We start from the raw sequence: 22,939 nt of genomic DNA, 5'->3' as shown, positions 1-22,939 counted from the left end.
ATAATGCATGCAGAGGGGGTGTTCCCCCGCAAAAAGCTTTGTAATAGGGACGCAGTGAAATCTTTGAGATTTCACTGCGTCACTTTTAGGATGCTGTTGCGTCCTTTAAATATAGTGCAACGAGGCACATTTTTTTACACTGCTGGTGCAATGCGTCACTTTTCTGTGCGCACTCCTTATGACATTCCAGATGTGTCATATTTAATGTATGACGAATCATGTTGCAAGGAGTTACAGATACGTCAGTATTTCTGACATATCTGTAAACATGAAAGTGACGCGAGGCAGGCGCAAGATTTTGACGCAACAGCATCCTAAAAGTGACGCAGAGAAATCTCATAGATTTCAGTACGTCGTTATTACCAAGCTTTTTGCGAGGGATTGCCCCCTCTGCATACATTATACCTGATGCAGATATAATGTGGCGCAGAGTTTTAAAAAGTGACCCATGTACCTAGATGCGTCACTTTTTAAAAATAGCGTCAGGTATAATGCATGCAGAGGGGGTGTTCCCCCGCAAAAAGCTTGGTAATAACGACGCAGTGCGTCACTTTTAGGATGCTGTTGCGTCAAAATCTTGCGCCTGCTTCACAGCAGACCTTTCATATGGTGCTTTTTCCATGTGAAAGGACACATTACTGGAGTTGCGTCACTTTTGTGACGCACTCCAGCAATGCGTTACTTTTGTGTTTACAGATACGTCAGAAATACTGACATATCTGTAACTCCTTGCGAATTGATTAGTCATATATTAAATATGACATATCTGGAATGTCATAAGGAGTGCGTCCAGAAAAGTGACGCATCGCTGTTTTCACGTAGCGATGCGTCACTTTTCAGAAATGAGGCCTCCAGTTTATTCACTGTGTCATAACTTTCTTTTCTAACACTCACCTTCTTTCATTCCTCCTACTTCACTTCCTTTCACCTCTCATACCTTTCTGTTCTTTCTTACTCATTCTCCTTTCAATTATCAATGCACTATATTTCACTTACTCTTCATTTTTTTAAGAATATAGCTCTTTGATGAGAATTGGAGGTAGTTCTGAAAAGAACTTTTGGTTTTCTTCTTTTAACTGAACAGGAACAAAAACAGGGAATGGAAACTGCTCAACAGGAGCAAAAAGAAAACAAAAAAATTAGGGGTGGGAAGGGCAGCGATGGTTCTCCAATGCTCGAACCATGAGCAGGACACTTTGCTCCCCATAGGTGAGGAGTTGATTGCAGTATCTGCATCTGACGACCCCATGGTTAAATGCAGGTTGTATGTTTGGCACCTGCTCCTGCGATTGCTCTCTCCCAGAAGAAGTTGCTCCTCCGGTTGATGTAGAGGCCCCATCTCTGGGAACCTCTTGTGCCAGAGCCCTGACACTTTCCCGGGCAAAATTCTGGGGGTGCCTCCTCTCCACATGTCGGATCATGGTAAAGTTCCCAAAAGAGTACTTTTTTTGGGGGTTACCCCGTGACCGGACCTGTTTGCAGATCCTGCACTCCACTTTTGGTGCATTCACCTTCTTCTGGTCTGCTGGAAACTTAAAAAATTTCCATATGAAATGCTCTTTCACCTTTGGTTGAGGAGGCTCTTCATCGATGAATTCAGGCTCATCTTCACTGCTGGATGGTCTGGCAGCCATGATTAACCAAGAAATATGCAAGAGCAAAAAGGCAGGTCTTTCAGTCACAAAAGTGAAAGAAGAAGTGAAGGAAATGGGTGGGGATTTCATTCATTGTAAAAAAAACTGTTAGCAACCAATGAAAAGTGTTATTTTAGGGTCACATGACCCGACGCGTTTACGCTGCGCTCTCCGGAGCACTTCCGGGTGCGTTTACGCAGCGCGATCGTAGGCGCTTCCGGGGCGCAAACGTGGCGCGATCGTAGGCGCTTTTGCGTGCGTTTACGCGCCGCGAACGTAGGCGCTTCCGAGGGCACTTACGTTGCGCGCCGAAGTGACGTCATCAAACTTTTACAGAAATGCATAATCATTTTCCTTATTAAAAAAAACTAATTTTATTTGTATGGTACGAAATGTTTTGCATTATTATTAACTTTTCATTCATATTTTTTTCACGAACGACAGTAGCGCTCTGGGTGCGCTTCAGGTGAGCTCACGGAAAAGCTTACCGGAGAGCTTAGCTGAAAGCTTCCCGGAGCGCGCACCCAGAGCGCAAAAGAAAAAAATTATATAAAAAAAAATGAATACTTAAAAAAAACAGCAAATTGTAAAAAAAAAAAAAAGGTTAGAAACTCGATATACAAAGGAATTAGCATTTAAAAAACCTATGAAATTCACTGAAAAAACCATAGGTTTCACACCAGTTATAGTTAGGAATTAGCATTTAAAAAACCTATCAAATTCACTGAAAAAACCATAGGTTTCACACCAGTTAAAGTTAGGAATTAGCATTTAAAAAACCTATCAAATTCACTGAAAAAACCATAGGTTTAACACCAGTTATAGTTAGCTGGAAATTTTACTGATATAAAACCATTGAAACTCCCACGTTATAGTTAGATGGACTCACTATAACTTGCGCGTGCAATGCACTGCTGATGACGTCACATATTACATCACTCATGACGTGTCATGAGTGATGTCACTGACCATGTCATGAGTGATGTAATATGTGACGTCATCAGCAGTGCATTGCACGCGCAAGTTAAAAATGACGGCAGCGCTGGAATGGATTTGGTTGGGGATGATTTCCCTTTCCAATCGTTCAGCCCACAGCAGCAAAGAAATCGAACAAGGTGTTTATTCAGCATTGTGCTTTTGATAAGGAATCCTGCCTGATTACCACTGGGATGCTATTGATTTTCACCATCATGAATGCACAAGGGTGCTGAACAGCATATTTTGCTGACAGACATTACAAGGTATTTGCCATCACTTACCCTAATGGAAAGGTGCATTCTGGAAGCTGTATGCCATAATCAGTCAGGTGACCTGGACCGTTATAAATTTGAAGGCACAGACACTACTGATGTGATTCCTGCCCGTGATCAAGGCCAAAAGGTGCCGAAACTAGTTGGGACAGAAAGGAATGCTGTGCTGTAAGCTCGATTAAAGGCTTGTTGTGCACTGAAGTGGGCCTCTTGTGTGGTGCTTCTTTCATGGAATTGCCGGGTCTCTCCGTACCCGGATTGAAGAGGCCTCCCTGAAGGGTCGGGGGCTCCCCAATCGGAGGTGTTTTTCCTGGATATATATATATATATATACATGTGGTAATGCTTCTAGTTGTAAGATATGTGTTACCTTTAGGATCACCCAATCAATCAAATAACTTTATTCGGTTTATTTGTACAAAATCATCAAAGTATACAAAGATAAAAACATTGTCAACTTACAAGTTAAAAAATATAAAATCAAGTACATTTCCGAATATCTTATTGAAAGGGGCGATAGAAATGGACAGTCAAACATACATCAAAATACATTAAGAGACAGATATGGGTACATAAGGTGCATATTCTACAAGACAGTTCATAATACAGTACCATCTATGATAAAAGCTTCTGTTGTTTCATCCAGAAAGCAAATAAAAAGCGACTGACAGAAAAAACTACTGGTTCAGATACATCTGTTTTTAAAATTCTGTACGCTATCTGATGCTGCCTAGCTCCTAAGTTGCGGCAGATTGGTTTTATCCACCTCCTGCGTATCTGCTGGTATCTAGGACAGAAAAACCAAGCGTGTTCTTCAGTTTCTCTAACTGTAATGCAAGCAGGACATAAATCCAATACTGGGCCAACCGCCTCCTTGCAAGGAAACTTTAGGAGCAGATTGCCGTATCTAAATCTCAAGTATAAGCTTTTTGCAAGAGGGGGAGAGATTTGGTCCAGAAAGGGTTCAAATTGTATGCATGACTTTATAGCTAGGTATTTCGATGTTAACTGGCCGCTGGTCAGATTATTGGTAGAGTTATTGCCCACCACCTCCCAATATCTGGCTTTTAATCCCAATAAATAATCTTTTGTGGCCCTGTCCGGATTATCCCACAGGTCCCTCATACTTAATGTCTTGAACTAGTCTGCGATATGTTTAAACCATGGCAAGCTTTTTGCACCATTAATCATCATAACCTCCCCTAAAGAATTTTGATAATCAGTGAGTTGGGGGGTTATCCATAGGCGCAGCCAGTAGATTATAGGTTTCAGAGCAGCCAAGTCCACAATTCTCTTCAACCCAAGATCACAGAAAAGGGGAATGAGAGGAGTTGTAATCGAGGTGAGGGATCTAACAAAAGTGTTTTCTCAAGTTGTTAACTTATTAACGGAAGTGTAGCCACAAATCTCTGCTCCGTACAGGGCTCCGCTTTGGGTTTCTCAAGTTGTTAAATTATTAACGGAAGTGTAGCCCCAAATCTCTGCTCCGTACAGGGCTCCACTTTGGGCTTTTACACAGTAGATTTCCAGTACTGGGGACAGGGGTTGAGTGTAAGATTTTTTATAAAATCTTAGTGTAGATCTGGTCCTTTGGCATAGGATTAAGTAGCACTTATTTAGTTGGTATTCCCAATTGAGTGACTCACTCAAGCCTATGCCTAGATAATCAAAGTTTTTAACCCGCTACAGGGGCTCGTGTGTGATCCTGATCTCCCGAAGGTCACCCCGTACTTTCCCAAACACCATATATTTTGTCTTGGAGGTGTTGAGTTCCAATCTCCGATCTTTACAAAATTCTAAGAATCTATCCAAAAATATTTGCAGGCCCATTGGTGTCTTAGATATTAATAAGGAGACGTCTGCAAATAGCAGGATAGGGAATTTTTCCCTGCTCAGGGAAGGAGCATCGTTCTTGCTAACCATTAAATAACTTGCCACATCATTGATGAACAGGGAAAACAGTCTGGGGGCGAGAACACAACCTTGTCGCACCCCACGCAGTATCGGTATCTTCTCAGTTAGTTTACCATTTTTCCCCCATAATTATTCATATGGAGTTGTGCTATCACTGTTACCAGATCTACTGGGGAACCTAAATCTAGCACAATCTTCCACAACAAGTCACGCGGTACTGATTCAAACGCAGCTCGCAGATCCACGAAAGCTACATAAAGCTTCTGCTTCCTGAGTAGCACATATTTCCAAGTTAATAAAGTGAATCTGAAAGCTTGATCACACATGCTTATTTTGGAGCAAAAGCCCGCCTGGTATGTTGACAGTATCTTATCCAGCATTGTAATTTATCTAGGACTTGCCTGGAACAAATCTTTTGTAAGTTGTCTATCAGGCTGATCGGTCTGTAGTTGGAGGGAATAGCAGCATCGCCTTTTTCATAGATGGTAATTATCTCGGCTCCCCTCCATGTTTCTGGAATATCCCCACCAGCCAATATACAATTGGACAAAAGATTTATATACTGGGCCCATATCATTGGTTCCAATTTATACAGGTCACCCGGGATCAGATCAGGACCAGGGGCTTTTCCTGCCTTTAATCGACTAATTGCTAACAGAGTGTTTTTATGCTGAAGGCCAATGCTGAGTTATTAGCATTCACCACTAAAATGGTGGTATCTGGGAGGTGGTTGGCACTATCAGAGTTAGAACTATCCTGCATCTCTTCCCGAATATAATTTTGTAAAGTGGTCCACCCAGGTCTCCGGTTGAATGTGATAGCTAAGAGTTGAGAGCATTCTCCTTACTCCCCTTTGAGACAATGTGCCCAAAAAGGCGACCGTCCCTACATTGGGCGGCCAGGACCAGGTCTTGCCAATTTTTGTCAGCTTTGCTTTAATTAGCGTTACTTTGTAGCTGTTGCGAGCCAGGATTACTTTCTTACAATCACTGTTGAACCACTGGTTTACCCCAATACTAGGAGGCCTTCAACTAGTGCTATTTTTAGTGAAGACAGTCTGTAAAGCTTCACAAAATGTATGATGCACCGTTACGATATGGTTTAATTCCAGGGGTTGTGTACTTCCCGCACTGCTGCACAGATTGGTTAAAAACAATAAATAAAGCTTATAAATTCTAGTATATAAGCCCTGATCAACTTGGACTTTAGGCCACAGAACTCTTCTTTGGTTATTTGTAACGCGCGGTTCCTCATTTTTAGAGATATGACTTAGAAAGTTCCTATTCAAATCAGTACCCCTCAATTTTAATAATAATGAATTGTGATCACTATCGTCCCTTTGCTCAATGCTCATATCTTCAACCAACGACCACACCCTTACATCAATAAATATATAGTCGATGATACTAGAATAGGCACCCTTTGTAAAGGTGGCCTTTCTCCCTAGATCAGACGCAGTTCTCCCATTGCAGGCTCTCAAGCTCCTTCCTGTGATTATAGAGGCAATCTGCAAGGAGACATTTGATAGGCGTGGGCCTTGGCCACCAGCAACCAAATTAGGGATACCCCATAGCTCACCCTCTTCCTCAAGCAAAGTGCTCAACATGGTTCAAATGCTACACTATAATCCCTCGCAGCGATAACTTTAGAGTTAGATTGATGTATTCAGACTAAATCATCCAGCAATGAAAGTACAAGCAAATCGCTGTTATATAGTTCTGACCTATCGTAAACGTTAAACAAAGTTAAAATTAAGCCAGTTGGAAAAACAAGCTGTACCCCCACAATGTCTTGGGAATCAATTGATATATGCTTATATTTGCAGGATAACAAGTTTTTTACAAATATAATTAACCCACCACTGGCCCTGCCTGTCGTCTTGGGCGGATTAGCCTCCACACTGTAAGTGGTGTAGCCATTTATATATACCCTGTCTGCAGTCCAAGTCTCTTGAAAGACACAAATATCATTTTTCTCTATGTAGGAAAACCAATCTGGGTCTTTTAGTTTGGAGTGGATACCCGGTAGGTTCCACAATATAATTGCTCGACAATTATTTGCCTCGTTGTTAATTATGGGTGTACACCCCTGAGTGCCTGTGCCAGTTGGGAACTTACTGCCACTGGGTCTACTGGACGGACATAAAGTTAGTTGATGTTGCATCAAGGGCATAATCTTAGTAGTGGTATTAATGTTGTTTTTTAACATATCCGTACTTATACTTAAATGCAGATTATTTGTAACTTGTTCAACAGTATCACTACTGCCCTGAGGGCCGGGAAGTGATTCATTTTCAGTATACGGAAGGTCTACAATGGAAGCATGAAAGTCAGTATTGCGGTTATGCAGTTATGCCGTGGCCCTAGATGAGGGATAGCAGTGGTACATTTCTCGAGGGGTTCCTTTGGGATTAGCCTATGAGAAGTCTTAAAGTCACGGGTCCCCTCGACTTCCAGGCAATCATTAGATGCTACTACTATCATGATGTCCCTTATAGTACCTGTGTCCGCTGCTAGACCTCCGTCCAATAAGGGCAGGCAGTCATTATCGTCCAAGGGGTTAAAAGCGTCATAGCGGTTATTCACGGGATTGGCATATCTGTGCTGAGTCCACCCACCCCCTGAGGTCTCCCCTAGTAAAGGCTGAATAAAGGATCACCCTTTTAATAGAGCCAATAATATATGCAATATTTGTAAACTGATGTTGATACACAGAAACTTCACCTCAATCTAACCCAATGATTTACTCTACTGAGCTACACACCTCGCAAATGCTGTGCCCATCTCTTTCGCTCTTTTTCGCACACATCAAGGGTAGCTGTGGTGATATTGCAAAAGAAGGCAACCAATATAACATGTAGAACCTTCTGTTTCAAAGGTTTTATTGTCATGTTGCTAGACTCTGAAAGCAATAGCTGTATCAGCTGCTGCTGGCTGATGAGTGGAGTAACACGCTGATGAAGAGTTTTACCTAAATAAACTGGTTTACATAAATTACAGTAGTCTACAGCTTATGATTACTACATATTTTGGTAATGATTCTTCAGCCAAGCAGGAGCAGTGCTCTTCAGACATGGTGGAGTGTAAGTTAGATTGGTTACTCGTGTGTGGCGTAAAGGCTGGGTGTGATGTGTACATCAAAAGTTTAAATAAACAACTTTGCAGCATGGAGTTGTAGACGTTGCCCTATGTAACTGGCCTGTGACTACAACACGCTTAAAGCCGAAGTTAATACGAAGGGCTGAGCAGAGCAAATGCCAGACGGAAACGTTGGAGCTGTGTGTAGAATGTCTCAAGGGGCCTAATGTTGCGGCCAGTGAACGAGAAGGAACAACCAGACAAGGCCGTAGTGACGAACACACGCGAAACGAAGAAGCATCTGGTGGGCTAACCCCAATTTATTGACATATTTGCAGTGTCTGAGAAGTGCTGCATAAGTACCCAAATTCCAATGAGGCCCTTTGTAAAGATGTCCCTACACTACAGTTGTCAAGAAATACACGCATTCAGCGGATCCGAGTGGAAGGACTATTCCACTACAAAATCCTTCAAGTAAGTAGGGGGCCTCCTCACATGCAGGGGTCTCTGAGTATGAATAATATATACAGAATTTTTTTTCCAACTTCACAACTCACCTCTAAATTATCACCGCCTGGCCCCACAACTCTCCCTGCAGCATTCACATGTGAGTCGCTCAATGATTGGGGATCCTGTGCTAACATGTGACAACTACAAGCATTTTCATCCTCTCTCCTTATGGGTGTTTTGTCATCTGCACAATATTTTTCACCCTATGGAGATTCCATCTCTCTCCATTAACCAACATCACAAGCCACTGATGCACTTCCTTGACTTGAAAAGGGCTGTGGAACTTCCTCAAACCACTCTTGTTACGTCCCAACCTCACTTTGACTCAATCACCTTTGTCGATGCTGGGTTGATCTTTCCTCTCGCTTGGAATGTGGGGAAGATAAAATTCTGGCCTAACTCCATCCCCTCACCCCTCTCCCACCTACCAACTCCCTTATCCAAGATGGTATGAGTTTGGTCATGGCCTTTCTCCCTGTCAGGGCACAAAAGGGGACCTTACTGGCAGTGATATTCTCTGTGGTGCAGTAAGCCCACACCAAATCAGAAGTGACCTCCTCTATGTCCAGCTTATTGGCTAAGGCCAACTCTATTGCCCCCTTAACCATGTGGTTAGCTCTCTCCACAATCCCATTAGCTTGGGGAGTGTAAAGCGCAGTGCATACGTTTTTGTTTCCACACAATTCCAAAAACTCTCTCATCTTCCGCGATGTTAACTGAGACCCATAGTCAAATCAAATCAAATCAAATAAGCTTTATTCGATTTATCAAAAAATCATAAAAGCGTGCAAGTACAATTTATACAAAAAAAAAATTAAAATCAGTTTTCACACAAGCAAAGTTACGAAGAATAGATAAAACATTTTTCCAAGGATTAAAATCTGCAGCAGTCATTTGGACGAAGGGCCTCATGTTACAGTGATCAGTTGATTTAAACATGTGATACTTAGCTCATTGAGTTTCTGTATTTCATCACTGACATTAAAAAGCGAGAAACAACAAAGATAACATCCTCATCTTCTAGCAGCAGTAATTTCAAGTATGCAGATTTACATGTTCTTATCCCCCAGCGTTTAAGTAGTTGTAGAAGGAAAAGTTTCCTCGGGCTGGTGTACAGGTTACAAAAGAACATGATGTGAATGTTGCTTTGTGTTGAGTGGTCATCGCATGCGCATGTTAGGTTCAAGGAGGCCCAGTCGTTCTGTTTTGGCAAAGTGACCATGCGAAAGAAGATCCCTAAGCGCAGCCTAGTCAAGAGCATGCAAGGATAGGGTGCTGTTTCAATCCCAAGGTAAAATTGTAGGCCTTCGGTAGGGGTAATTTGCTGATAGCTCAGGGTAGTGCCTTTAAGTTTGTCTGTGTCCCATCTTGCACTTTCTAGGTGTGTAATTAAAAGTTTTTTGAGAGCCGGCCTAGGCAAGGTTTGTAGAATCTCTGGATCATCATAAAATTCAGGGTGTCCAATGTTAGAAAACATCATCTGGACGTATCGCAGCCACTTGACTTTTGCTGTACCATCCAAAGTCATGCAGTCTTTGATGAGGTTTCTGTTCAATTGGCACTCCACTGTGGTCCAAATTTTATGCCAAAGCAAACAAGGTGATAATTTTATAATGTCACTGAGGTATTTAAGGCCGGTCTCGATATGGGTCATAAAGGTCGAGGTGGTTTTGTGCACACCTAGTAAGTAACAAATGAAAATGTTCTCGCAAGTTTGTAGTGAGGACACGTTCTCGAAACCCCAAAGACCTGCTCCATATGTGGCCGTAGCTATGCACTTTGCCCGATAGATCTGTAACATTTCTCTAATGGGTTTACCCCCAATTTTGCCTGCATAGGTTCGTAGGGCCCCTATGGCACGGCTGAAGGCGAGTTTCCTGGCTGACACTGCATGTTTCCACCTTCCCCTCCTGTCAAAAACAATGCCCAAGTAGCAAAAAGTGTCCGTGATCGCGATCTTTTGCTGCTCCAGATATATTGAACATTGTGGTCTATTGCTCTTTTGGGAGCAGGACATGGAGAAAGTTTTAGAAATATTCACCTTCAAGTTTCTTTTACCCATGTAAGATGAAAATTCATTTACTGCTCTCTGCAAGCCTACCTTTGTCCTAGACATGATTGCTGCGTCATCTGCATATAAAAGAATGGGTACAGGCCTACCATTTACAGCTGGGTAATCGCTTGGCAAAGTTATTAAGTTCTCAGTGATGGAATTTATGTAAAATGTAAAGAGCAAGGGCGCAAGTATGCAGCCTTGCCTAACCCCTCTGTTTATAGCGAATTTTTGAGAACATTGCCCCTGGGTCCCGAATCTTACTCTGGCCCCAGCATCTCTGTATAGTTCTTTGATGAATGTGAGAATGGTTGAGTCCACCCCGATGTGTTCCAATGTTGACCAGAGCTGCGCGTGGTCCACGCAATCAAATGCGGAGCTAAGGTCAACAAAGGTAACAAATAGGTCCCCTTTTTTGGCCTCAGTGTATTTAGAGACTAGTAGAGACAAGTTTAAACATTGTTCCAGTGTCCCTAGTCCCTTTCGGAACCCATATTGGAGCTCCGAGATGACCTTTTTCTCTGCTTCCCAGTGTTGTATCCTCTTAAGGACGATCCTTCCTGCGATTTTCATAAGTCCGTCCAATAGCGATATTGGACGGTAACAAGCAGGGTCGTCCCTATTCCCCTTTTTGAAAATGGGGACTACGATCGCGTCTGACCAGGTGTTAATGAAACCACATTTGTTTCCCATATTTAGTACGTTGGTTAACCGGGGAACCCAGAAATCCAGATTTGATTTATAGACATCCACTGGGGTATGATCAGGGCCGGGGGCTTTCCCTAACGGACTTTCCCTAAGGGCATCTTCCACTTCTAGAATGGTAAATACCAGTTCAATCGGGTAGGGGGGTGCTGGAGGGACAGTTAGCGGGTTATCCTCAGTTATGTTATCCGTAGATGAAGACACCTTACATTGGTTCGGGGCGTCACCCTGACTGTTGGTATAAAGATTACCATAATGTTCTACCCAGAGCTCTGCCGTTATTGCTACATCTATGGAATTGTCCCTATCTTTTGAGTTATATACGGATCTTATGACTTTCCAAAAGAGATTAGTGTCCTTATTCCTAGCGGCTTCCCCCAGGGCTTCCCAGGCCTCCTTCTTCAGTGTCGCCCTCCGCTGTTTAATTGCCTGCTTATAATCTTGTCTCGCCAGGCGAATGTGAGCCCTGTCTTTTGGGATAGCAGATAAAGCCTTCTTTAGGTTTTTCAGGGCAGATGTGCATCTAGAATCTAACCACCAACGTGTATGCCTCCCGTTGTCCTTGCAACTCCTAGTTAATGCATTTTTTATGTGTCGCTGGATGTTAGAGAAGGCAGCCATGATGGTCTTTGGGTCAGTATCTTCTTCTAAGCAAACAAGTATGTCTGTGGAGCAGGACGATAGGAAATTTTGAAAGAAGGATGTAGGGTTAATTTTCTCCCATTTAATTACATACCCGTTGGTCTTGGTTAGGGTGACCTCATGTGGGTATAAAACCCTGCTAGGTTCCTTTACTTTCCCCTCCATCAGCTTTACCCCGAAAGTGATGGGATAATGATCGCTCATAGGGTCGTCCCCGATTTCCCAGAAAGTTATAAAATCAGGATGAGTGGGTGATATCAGTGCAAAATCGATTGTGGTTTTACAACCTCTTCCATTATACGTTGGGACAAAGGGAACCGGGGGGGAGCATGCCTGGTTGATAAAAGTGAGGTCAAAAGTGAATATGACGTTGTTGAGAAGAGACCCCAGATTGGTGTGGGAGAAGTGCAAAGGACCATCCTCCCCGAGGTCTGAAAGGCCGCACAAACCTAACTCAGAAGACGGGCAGATGGTACAATTGAAGTCTCCCACCCACAGCACTATATGAACCCCCGTGCCTTGATCTCTCAGTTTGTGGATATGATGGATCATATTGTTCAAATTCAATTCCACTTCACTAATTGGCAAATTATTATAGAAGTTCACAAGTATCACCTTTTGTGTAGTGCCCCATTTAAGTAGTATAATTTGGAAGTACTGATTGGAATGAAAATTGTAGACTTTTACATCCCCTACATTCGAGATGTATATGCACAAGCCCCCCTTATTGCGACCCTGGGCTGATGGGACAGCGGGTGAATGAAATGTTCGGTAGCCCAAGATATGGGCTTCCTCTACAAGCCAGGTTTCTTGGAGACAAAGGATGCCATACTTCTGCACAATATCCAGCCAGGGTTTGTGGGTGATCTTACTACCCAGGCCTGCTACATTCCAGGAAAGGAGAGAGTGCATAGGGTTTCCATTTTTCTGATGATGATGACCTTCGTTCCCCGTTATGCCTTTCGGATCTTGGGAGTGTGCCAGCTCTATCTGTCGTGTGACCTGTGCAGTAGGGGCATGCTGTTCAGGGCAGGTTAAGTCTATCCCCATTGGACTTGGATTTTGGATTGTGGGCAATGATTTTTCGTTCGTAACGGTATCCATTGGAGGGTTATGGGCATTAGTAGGGATTGAGGGAACACTAGTTCCCAGTCAATCCACCTGGTCCAAACACTCAAACCTGTTCATAGTGGGTGCTCCTTCCCACCAGTTGTTAGTGGGTAGCCAGCCATGCCCCTGTCCTTTCCATCTACGGTTGTGGGCTATTTACCAAGCCCCAGGTGGCTCAAGAGTCTGTGTAGGGGGGTAGAAAAAGGTAAGGGGTCTGGTGACAATAGATTGGTCAGTGTCATATGAATCCCATGTAGTGATAAGTTGGGCTGTGTGGGGGTCTGCAAATGAGACCACTATGCAGTCTCCGGGGATGGATTTATGGGTACGACCCACCCATGGGACTCTCCTGACCATTAGGACCCTGCTCCTGGTAGTATTAGGGAGCTGCCTGTTGACGTTTAGCCAGTAAATCACCTTATTCTTTAGGGACCACTGGGTCTCCACAGAATGAGGGTCAAGTGGTGGTACCCCGGCCAGGATGACCACATAGGGCCCGGCGTCGGGAGGGAGATCGATATAGCCCCCACGAAAGTTCTGGTGACCTTGGTGTTGGTTAGTTATACGCGGAGGAGGGGGGCTGTTGGTCTTGTTGGGCTTGTGAGCTGCCTTAGGGATAGGTTTGGGAAAGGTCTGATTCTCGGAGCCTTTTGTCGCTGGTTTTGAGGGTTTTGATATGAGAGGAACAGGAACATTTGGAATTGTCCGAGGTTTAGGTATTAGGATAGGTTTTGGTAAGGGTGGGGGCAGAACCGGGGGCAATATTAGAGGAGGAGCAGGGGAAATAGCGTTAGATTCTGGGGCCGATTGGATGCCATCATCGCCATCCTGGGGGACACCCTCAGCAATACGAGGATAACTAGCTTCCAGTTGTTTTAGGCTAAGAGTGGCCAGGGAGACTAAGGTCTTATCCATCTCAAGAAGATGATTCTCAATACGTGAAAGTCTGAGTTCCAGAGGTGACAATAGTTGTTTTAAGGTAACCCAAACTGTCTTGAGAAAGTCTTCATCGTCGCCCGCCTTATCTCTATCCCTCCCTGACTCGCTTTGCCCTCCCTCTTTTGGTTTCTCGCCGCAGACAGGGAGGGGCTCTGGGGTAGGGGCAGGGACCATTGCTGTGTTCTCTATCCCCCCCCTATTAGCTGGTTATCCAAGTTTGGCATTTGTGTAGACTCCCCTGTGGTGGGTAATGTTCGCCTGTTGTTGAAAAACTGCTGCCTTGCAATTTTTGCTTTTTTGCGGGCATAGGCAGATCTTGCGTTATTTTTCTTTTTTAGGGTTGGGCCATCTTTATTTTCATTTTTTACTACAGAGGGAGGGGGGTCGGGACTGTCCGGCAAGATGATGGTAGTTCCAGGTCCGGTGGGCACAATTCCCTCGGGAGATTTAGAGGGCACAGTAGTTAAAGTGGATATGGGCTCTAGTGGGAGGGAAGAAGAAGGGGGAGCATGGTGAATATCGGCATGAATTATCAGTGGGGGAGGGCATGAAGTGTGTTGCGGAGCTGCAGCAGACGCAATTCTCCCTAGAGAAGATTTTTGGGAATTTGCAAAGGTTTGAGAAAGCCTACGTGCAGCATCTAGCTCAATTGAAACCCTCTTCTGCATTTTGGTAATTTCGGCGTCAATTGCCAGATTCGTTTTCACAAGGAAATCATCCAATGTCCCGCTGGGCTTGCTCAACCCCATTGCAGTTTTACTGCGACTGCCCCGTGTACTCATGATGTATATCAGTTACAGTTCCAGTAATGTACTCACTGGTATCGGTGTGCAGGCCAGACGACACAAACCAAGGGGGGTGGGCCAGGCCAGTCCTCTTAGTCCTCGAACGGCCTCAAACGGTCCCGCCCTTGTCCCGGGCTTCTCCCGGCGCCAACCCGTGCGCTCCCGCGCAGCGGGAGCGGTGTTTCCTTTAAGTAGCTGTCCAATTGCCTGGCGGATGGGCGGAGCCGGCAGGGAGAGCAGCCCAGCTGGTCCAGGGGCGCGCGGGGACTCCTGGTCCTCGGAGTCCCCGCAGTTGCTCGCATCCCTGCCGGTCAGTTGGAGTTTGCCCCCTTGTCAGTGTCTTTAAACCTGCAGCAAGCCGCGCTGCGGGACCCGCGAAGCGGGTCCGGCGAGGCGTAGCGGCAGGAGCGGTTCCCTTACAGGGGTTTAGCGTGGTGGCAAAAGCAGGCTCCCTTGCAGGGGTTAGGCAGCGTCCTCGATGTGCTGTGGCGTTTCTAGGAGGATTCCACTGAGTGCCCGGTGAAGCCGCGTTTTGACACTGAAGGCGGATGGGCGGAGCCGGCAGGGAGAGCAGCCCTGCTGGTCCAGGGGCGCGCGGGGACTCCTGGTCCTCGGACGTTCCCGCAGTTGCTCGCAGCCCTGCCGGTCAGTTGGAGTTTGCCCCCTTGTCAGTGTCTTTAAACCTGCAGCAAGCTGCGCTGCGGGACCCGCAAAGCGGGTCCGGCGAGGCGTAGCGGCAGGAGCGGTTCCCTTACAGGGGTTTAGCGTGGCGGCAAAAGCAGGCTCCCTTGCTGGGGTTAGGCAGCGTCCTCGATGTGCTGTGGCGTTTCTAGGAGGAATCCACTGAGTGCCCGGTGAAGCCGCGTTTTGACACTGAAGGCGGATGGGCGGAGCCGGCAGGGAGAGCAGCCCTGCTGGTCCAGGGGCGCGCGGGGACTCCTGGTCCTCGGAGTCCCCGCAGTTGCTCGCAGCCCTGCCGGTCAGTTGGAGTTTGCCCCCTTGTCAGTGTCTTTAAACCTGCAGCAAGCCGCACTGCGGGACCCGCGAAGCGGGTCGGGCGAGGCGTAGCGGCAGGAGCGGTTCCCTTACAGGGGTTTAGCATGGCGGCAAAAGCAGGCTCCCTTGCTGGGGTTAGGCAGCGTACTAGATGTGCTGTGGCGTTTCTAGGAGGAATCCACTGAGTGCCCGGTGAAGCCGCGTTTTGACACTGAAGGCGGATGGGCGGAGCCGGCAGGGAGAGCAGCCCAGCTGGTTCAGGGGCGCGCGGGGACTCCTGGTCCTCGGAGTCCCCGCAGTTGCTCGCAGCCCTGCCGGTCAGTTGGAGTTTGCCCCCTTGTCAGTGTCTTTAAACCTGCAGCAAGCCGCGCTGCGGGACCCGCGAAGCGGGTCCGGCGAGGCGTAGCGGCAGGAGCGGTTCCCTTACAGGGGTTTAGCGTGGCGGCAAAAGCAGGCTCCCTTGCTGGGGTTAGGCAGCGTCCTCGATGTGCTGTGGCGTTTCTAGGAGGAATCCACTGAGTGCCCGGTGAAGCCGTGTTTTGACACTGAAGGCGGATGGGCGGAGCCGGCAGGGAGAGCAGCCCAGCTGGTCCAGGGGCGCGCGGGGACTCCTGGTCCTCGGAGTCCCCGCAGTTGCTCGCAGCCCTGCCGGTCAGTTGGAGTTTGCCCCCTTGTCAGTGTCTTTAAACCTGCAGCAAGCCGCGCTGCGGGACCCGCGAAGCGGGTCCGGCGAGGCGTAGCGGCAGGAGCGGTTCCCTTACAGGGGTTTAGCGTGGCGGCAAAAGCAGGCTCCCTTGCTGGGGTTAGGCAGCGTACTCGATGTGCTGTGGCGTTTCTAGGAGGATCACATTAGGAGGATCTATTACGATCACAGCAGGGCAACCCTCCGCTCTTAACTTCTCATGCACCTTCCTTATGGTAACTCTAGTTTTAATCTAAGGCACTAGTCATACAATCAGCCACCTGGAATGAAAATCCACGATGACAATTCAAAATCTCTTGTTGTGCTCAACTCCTGCCACAGAGCCAATAAAATCCAGTCACACACTGTGCCACACTTGATTAGGATCATGGATGCTTCAACTTGTGCACCTACTTTCAACCTCTTCTCACACTCACTTTATTCACATCATCTTTCCACCCATTCCACCACATCTCTATCCATACTTGGCCACCAAAACTCACACCGCAATCTCTTCTTTGTCACTGTCTGACCCAAATGTTCCTCATGTGCTATTTCGGGCACTCTCCTGCGAATGCCAAGGGGAGGAAAAAGTTTCTCACCCCGCATGATGATCTGTAGACAGTTCATCCAAAATTGCATTAAAGGGCTCAAAGCAATGGGCAAAGTGTTCTCTCTTCTCCTGCCTTTGAGTATAATCTTAAGAAGACCTCTCAACACCTCATCCTTCTCCATGGATAACGACCATTCAGATTTACCTACTGCACCTCGATTCCACTGCACAACATCCTCTACACTGGCCACATCTCTTTCCCTTGCACACTTGGTCACTCCTTCCTCATCCACACTTTTTGAATCCAAGGGTAACTGTGACAAGAAATCCACCAACCAGGAATAAATTCCACTAGAAATGTATACTCCTGTACCCTGGATGCCAAACGGGCTAGCCTGACAGATTCTCATCCTGCCCCACCCAGTACCCAATATCTTCAGCAGGGGCTTGTGGACTGTGCGGTGAGTTATCTTGTATCCCCATACATAAATCCTAAAGTATTCCACACCCCAAGGTGCTACCAAGGTCTCCTTATCGATAACCGAGCAATAGCCCTCCTCAGCAGTCAAGGAGCGTGACGCAAATGCCACAGTTTTCTCCAAAGAATCCACCATCTGGGACAAGACTGCTCCGACAACTATGCCGCTTACATCCACATTCACAATGGTGTTGCCAATGATATCTAATAACCCTAGGATGCCCGCACCACAGATTTCTTCTTTTATTCCCTCGTAGCATTTTTGTTGTTCCGTTCTCCATGTAAAGGTAACCCCTCTGTAAAGCCTTGAAAACCTTTGTTACCATTGTCTGAAAGATACTCGCCGTGGATGACAGCCCAAATGAATTTGGTGGTACGCATGCGGCAGGTCTAATGTGGCAAAGTACTTTCCTCCATGCAACAATATGACCCATTCATTTGATGTTAGGTAATGGGAAGCTATCTGACACAATGTTCTGATTAAGGCTCTGTAAGTCAACACAGAAGCCCAAATTGCCATCAGCCTTCTCAGTGATAACCACTTGTAGAGATCCAAGCAGATGTTTCAACTGGTTCTATTATCCCATTGCACAACCTCTCATCCAATATTTCCCTCACTTTTTTTCTCACCATTATCAGCACCCTCTTGACCTTCTGCTTAACAGGTATAGCTCCGTGCTCAACTTTTATTTTATGTACATATCCCTTTAAGTATCCTAATTTCTCACTGAACACTTCCTTGGCATCCTGCAAGATATCCTCCACTGCCAGTGCATCTACTACTATTACTTGTGCAGCAACGCGAGGATCAATCCTGATATGGAGATCATATTGGTGATACCAACCCTATATGGGTGGCTCTGACTCAGCTATTTAGACCTGGCCCTTTATCTGCTTCTTTCCGAAGCCTATGTCCATTAGCATGTACCCAAAAATGAATGTCCATGTCTTCCCCTTGATATCTTCCTGGATTTATGTCCCTCAACAACAATCTTACCCTACACCACTCCTTTTGGAACACACTTTTTCGAATAATGGTATACAATGACCTCGAATCCACTATCACCTCAACAACTTTGTTCCTGATAACAAATTCTGCCTTAGGCCTATTTCTTCTTCTGTCCTCCCCATCCAGGGCTGGACTGACTACCAGGCGTTTCTGAATGCTGCCGAGCTGGGGGCTGATTTCGTTGATGCGGACCTGCGTGTACTGAATGAAATTAGTTTTGCTTTAATTATTTCGAAGCAAACGCAGGTCTCCATCAACGAAATCAGTCCCCACTGCAGTGAAATCAGCCCCAGCTCGGCAGCATTCCAAAATGCCCGGTAGTCAGTCCGGCCCTGTTCCCATCTGTCTCACCGACAAACAGGACTCCTACTCCACCTATGTCAACTTCTTGTGCCGCACCACAATGTAGTAATATTCATTTAAGTATGGGAGGGATTGTAACAACACGGTCATCAAAATCAGTTTCCTCTTCAAAATTGGTATCTCTGCTTGAGGGATTCAAGAGCTTTAATTTCTGGCAAAGGGCGCATCCAGTTGGCTCCTCACATCACTGAAATGTACAAACTGCACGTCCAGTCAGGGACTCACGTCACTGAAATGTTCCAACATCTCTCGATTCCTTCAAGCAGAGATAAGAAATATTAAAGAGGAAACTTGGTAAAGCTGGTGCCGCTAGAAGAAGAAGGTGGACAGGGGGTCTTGGAAGTGGAATTGTGGGCTTTGTAACTGGAGTAAATTAAGGGAATAAAGGAGTTTAGATAATGCACATCAGTGGCATAACAGTAGCCCCTGCAAAACCCGCAGTGCGGGGGCCCGAGCTCTAGGGGGACCCGTACGGTACTGTGCACGGGCATGCAGGAGAGCTCCTGACTGGGTCCGGAGAGTGAGGGCCTCCTCCATGCATTTTTTGTTAGGGGACCCCATAAGTTCAGTTACACCACTACCATTGATATAGTATCATCTTTTGGAATTGGCGTATTACCTTATACAGGTTATTTTTTTTCACACTGACATGAGGAAATAAAGTGTTTGAGTATTGTTTTGAAATTGGGTCCATTTCAGACTATGAGTCTGATTTAGATCTTGGAGGACAGGTTACCTGGTCACAACGCTGACAGATATCCTGTCCACCAAAATGTAAATCCCTTTATATCCCATGGGATTTTTATTTAGGGGGACAGCATATCTGTCACCGCTGTGACTGAGTAACACGTCCGCCAAGATCTAAGAGATATATAAGCATTTTGTTTTTGACAGATGCCTGTTTTTCTAAGAAATTAAGAAAGTAAAGTACTGAATGTTTTTTATACTGTGTGTTAACAATTTCCCAGCATAATAAAAAGATAATGGGGCATATTATCAAGGGGGTTTATCTCCGCTTTTTTGGCTTTAAAAGCCAAGAAAGCGGAGATAAAATTATCTCCCTATTACCTAGCTGTCGCTAACACCAGTTAGCGACAGCTAGTAGGAGATAGCAACCATCTTGGGCCCCGCTTTGCATGTCAGTGATATTTATCACTAATGACATGCAAAGTGGGCGTGCCAAGATGTTAGCGACTGGAAACAGTCGCTAACATTGCTATCTCCTATTACCAACTTTTGGAGATATTCGCGCTAAGCGCGAATATCTCCAAAAGCTAACACCTGCCCTGAGCAGTTCTTAGCCATGTTATCCAATGGGAGGTGGATAACATGGCTAAGAGCTTAGCTCGGTAATGCATGAATATCGCTGACTTTTCAGCGATATTCATGCATTGCGGCGATTTTTGTCGCATTTGCGATAAACCTTGGTAATACCAAGGTTTATTTGCGGTAAAAATCGCCGCAGCTCAGCGGTACATTTTTGTCTCTAACCAAGCAATAGCGATAATTATCGCTATTGCTTGGTAATATGCCCCAATGTGTTTTCGCCACTACATGTTCCTTTGAAGAAGGAAGGGCATTGCATAACTGCTTGAGATATTGAGAAAAACATTCTTTGTATATAATCTATAAAAAGACTGGTAATCTGAATTTTAAAACTCCTAATCCAACAAGAACTGTAACAAATTGTAGACATAGGAGACACCTCACATCCATTGAAAATACAAACATAAGAACGAGCTAAATTATCAATGTAAACTCCAAATGCTTTCTTTTCTGTTTTTTATGTATTTTTATTAATGTATCCTTACACCCCCAATAACATTTCCATGAATGCACATGTACAAGACTGTCCATCCCTTCATCTATTGGACCATCAACCCACACTCTTGTGCAACCATCCATTTGCCTATATCTTCATGTACACCTGTTAGTGTTTTCAATGAGTGAATGCACATCTGTGTATGTTTGTGTGATTCTTTATATTGCCTATGTACATGAAGTAGTGTCTTGATGATGTACGTGCTAGGCCCCTTGCGGATCTGAGGCGGACTCTAGACAAAAATTACATAACATGCTTGGAGGTGTTAACCTCATCACTGCGGCACGAATTCCGCCGCAGTGCTGAACATTCCTATCACAGGCGTGGTCATGACGGCTCCCGGCCGTCATCAGCACACGCCCACCGTGACTCATGACGGCCGGGAGCCGTCATGAGCATCGAAGAGGTTAAGGTGTGGTTAACGGAAGTATGATGTGATGTGATCTGGCAGTGTTTGATTGTCTGTTGGAGAATAAAGACGTTATGAATCAGCTTCTTGTGTGATGTATTCAGGGCTGGGGAAGAGGCTTCAACAGGCGAAGAGTAGGGGGTACGTTCCTGACAAGAGCAAGGCTGCTCTCCCTGAGAGTTCACAACAGTATAGTAAACTGCTTGTATGTGCCAGGTATGCCTCAAATCGATGCAAAGCTGTTTGCAACTGGTACATGTGGAGTCAAAGCCCTGCTCTAGCCCATACATAGCTGCAAAAATAATCGAAGGCCCTGCAGAGAAGCATATCCAAAAATGCCTACCAAGAAATTGCCAGTGAGGTTGCTGGCGGAGATGTTGCGCCCTGAGCACAGAGAATATTCAGACAAAACAAAGGCAGGGACAACCAGGCAGGAGAAACAAAAACCGACTGAGACCTCCAATCGAACGTCGGGACCCTGGCTCAAGCAATGGGGTGTTGTGTGCAGAAGTTCCAGGTAGTATCCTACACGTCGAGCACTGCCCAAACAGCATATAATCTCAATGGCAGTAGAAGGGAGTGCAAAATACACTGTGGCCACGCATCTGAAACCACCACTGCCATTTGACACAGCCAAGAAACAGAACATTTGTGCCAGATGAGTTGCATGTATTGAAACGTTCAATGACTTAATAGAGGCTCTAGAAGTAGGAGACAACAAGAAAATCATTAAATATTTCAAAAATCTTGCAGGCGATGGAGTGAAATAAGTGCTAAAGAAAGTATCACAAACTGATGCAACATTATACCGACAAATAAAACAGGTGTTATAAGCCAAGTTCAATCCAATGCTGAATGTCGACCATGAAGGTACATCTTAAATCAAGCTAGACAACATGCTGGTGAAACGATGGATGAGTTTGTTGAAAGACTTGAGGCAGTTATCAAACATTGTAAGTTCTGTAAAGTTAATGATGATGAAGCCATGCGTCTCAGAATCATCGATGGTTGCCTTTCTGATTCCTTTAGAAGACGCATGTTGACAGACGCACTCAGTCTAGAAAAATGCTGAGGGATGCGAGAGAAGAAGAACCAGCAGATCATCAAGCTGCTGATATGGAAGCAGGCACAGTGCAAAATGTATCAGCATTGACTATTAAATGTAAGTATAAGCCCTGTTTGTGCACAAATACTTTACACATTGTCTCTTTAGTTTAGCCTGACTGCTCTGTGAAATGCATCAACTGTTGTTTTTGCATTTGTCAACCCGAGTGTGACGGGTAAGCTCAGACGTGAGTCCCGTGCTCTCCATGCCACTGGAATCAAGCTATCCTGGCTGAAAGAGGGCTGGAAGCCGGAAACCGGTCCTAGGATGCTTGTTTCCAGTCCAGGGAGGACCTGGCTTGGAAGTTCGAGCTGGATTGTTCCCATGGGGCACAGGGTCAAGACTGATTTACATATGGCTGGGTTCAAACTGAAATGGCATGGTGAACAAAAAAACGATGGATTTAGGCCCAGATCTCTGTACTGGGGTGAATGTATGACATTGTTCTGCATTCTGTCCATCAACTGTTGTTTTTGCATTTGTCACCCCGAGTGGGACGGGTAAGCTCAGACGTGAGTCCCGTGCTCTCCATGCTACTGGATATTTACAACAAGGGGTGGTGAGGGACAGAGTCTCTGAATTAAACAGAATACTCTCACCCAGTCAAGAGATCAGGGCTAGATCCAACACCGTTTTTTAGCTCACTGCACCATCCCAGTTTCAGAACCTGGCTGTATGCAAATTAGTCTGTTCCTGTCCCAGTGCATGATGGGAACAGGGCAAACCAAACTACAAAAGCCAATTCTTACACTGGGAAGGAAACAAGCTACCGGGGACCGTTTTCTGGCATTTCAGCCTCTTCGGCCCGGCTTGCTTGAATCCTGATGGTGCAATGAGCAAGGGACTCACATCTGAGTATACCCTTCCACGCTTAGGGTGGACAAAAATATTTACAACAAGGGG

The sequence above is a fragment of the Lissotriton vulgaris genome, chromosome 4_1 (assembly GCF_964263255.1).
Source record: "Lissotriton vulgaris chromosome 4_1, aLisVul1.2, whole genome shotgun sequence".
Taxonomy (NCBI): domain Eukaryota; kingdom Metazoa; phylum Chordata; class Amphibia; order Caudata; family Salamandridae; genus Lissotriton; species Lissotriton vulgaris.
Note: the sequence above shows the minus strand (reverse complement) of the source record.